This window comes from Coenobita brevimanus, chromosome 24, assembly GCF_032717465.1.
Source record: "Coenobita brevimanus isolate Jiangsu-jjx chromosome 24, ASM3271746v2, whole genome shotgun sequence".
NCBI classification, from domain to species: Eukaryota; Metazoa; Arthropoda; class Malacostraca; order Decapoda; family Coenobitidae; genus Coenobita; species Coenobita brevimanus.
In genome coordinates this window covers 54,211,268-54,213,376 of record NC_136977.1, presented here as the reverse complement: position 1 = coordinate 54,213,376, position 2,109 = coordinate 54,211,268, and the positions used below count along the sequence as shown (strand labels likewise).

Here is a 2,109-nt window from a genome sequence, read left to right as displayed (position 1 = left end):
AATATTTTGGCTGAATGTCAGTTTGGATTCAGAAGTGGAAGGTCATGTGTTTCCAACTTGTTGAGCTTTTACTCAAGAGCGATTGATGTGGTACAGGAGAGAGATGGTTGGGTGGATTGTGTGTACTTAGACTTAGAGAAGGCCTTTGACAAGGTACCTCATAAGAGACTAATGTGGAAACTAGAATATATAGGAGGACTAAAGGGGAAACTTCTGGAATGGATGAGAGACTTTTTGAGAGACAGACAAATGAGGACAGTAATAAAGGAAAAGATGTCTGGATGGAGGGAAGTAACAAGTGGAGTCCCTCAAGGCTCAGTGTTGGCACCAGTAATGTTCCTGATTTACGTAAATGATATAGTAGATGGAGTGAACAGTTATGCAAGTCTGTTTGCTGATGATGTAAAGATCTTGAGGAAGATAGAGGTTGAGGAGGATTGTAAAATACTGCAGGAGGATTTGGATAGGATACACAATTGGAGCCGGACGTGGGAAATGAAATTTAATATAAAGAAATGTAAAATATTGGAAATGGGTAAAAGTACCAGGAGACCATCACTGAATCATTTTTTGGGTAATGAATTAATCACAAAAAGGAGAGAAGAGAAAGATTTGGGAGTGCTGGTCCAAGATAGTTTGTCACCAGAAAAGCACATTAACAAGATAGTTGGAGAGACTTATAAACTCTTGACTAACATAAGAGTAGCATTTCATTATATGGATGAGGAAATGATGAAAAAATTGATAGTGGCCATGATCCGCCCCAGGTTAGAATATGCAGCGGTAGTGTGGTCCCCACACAAAAAGAAAGATATAAACAAGACTGAGAGAATACAAAGAACAGCAACCAAGATGGTCCCCAGTCTGACAGACCTGTCATACAGAGAGAGGCTGGAAAAGCTGGATTTGCCTTCGTTAGAGGAAAGGAGAAAGAGGGGAGACATGATTGCGGTGTTCAGGACCATGGTGGGAGTAGATAAAATTGACAAAGAAGATCTGTTTGTATGGGATAAGAGAGCAACAAGAGGACATGGAATGAAATTGAAAAAGTCAAGCTGCTTGAAGGATATCAAGAAATATAGCTTTCCTTACAGAAGTATAGACTTATGGAATAGCCTGGACAAAGAGATCGTCCAGTCTAAAAACTTAAACGAGTTTAAAGTTAAATTCGACTTACTGAGAAACAACGACGGAAACCCACGAGCATAGTACATTCTGTGTATATCACAATTAGGTATATTAGGTAAATATTTGGAATGACTTAGACAAAGAGGTGGTGCATGAGAAAAACATTCATGTGTGTAAAGGTAGACTTGATAAATGTGGATATGGAGACAGGACAACACAAGCATTGCTCAATTCCTGTATACTACAAATAGGTAAATACACACACACACACACACACACACACACACACACACACACACACACACATAAACACACCCAAACATGAAGGCACAGACACAGACACATGCAAACACCCAATGCATGAGGCCTGGGATGGCCGTTGTTAACGTTTATGTTTTATTGTCAACGTTATAATCCATACCACGTTGAGTACACCTCTTCCCGTCCGATCAGCGAAGTTAAGCAACGTTGGGTCTGGTTAGTACTTGGATGGGAGACCGCCTGGGAACACCAGATGCTGTTGGCATCCCTACGTGTCAAGTGGGGTTGGTGGAGGATTAGTGCCCCTCCCTGTAAAACAGTTAACTCTAAGCCCTTGGCCACCCCGTTTGGGATACATGGCGTCTGGCAACGATGATGATGATGTTAATGCATTAATTTCTTGCTGCAGCGTGTTCATAGTCATATTGTATACTTTTTACATATCCTAGTGTTTTATATTTGTGTATTAGTCATGTGACTATGAGTGTAAAGTATGACGTTAGCTTGAGATGTAACTGCCAGTTAAGAATGACAAGTGGGGGGCTGGGAGGGGTTGGGGTATGGGGGAGGGTTGGGAGCTGGGGTAGATGCGGGTGGAGCTTGTTTTGTCCCCCCTCCCGTCTTCCTTGGGTATAAGGGGGTACAAAGGGGCACCCCTGAGCAGAAATTAGTGATCATGAGTGTACAATACAACGCACACAAAAAGACAGCAAGAGAAAT

General features: G+C 41.8%; 1 pseudogene; it reads left to right on the top strand.

Annotated features, from left to right (window-relative positions):
• Positions 1 to 1,535: 1,535 nt before the first annotated feature.
• On the top strand, positions 1,536 to 1,654 carry LOC145393573 (5S ribosomal RNA; annotated as a pseudogene).
• The last annotated feature ends 455 nt before the right edge of the window (positions 1,655 to 2,109 follow it).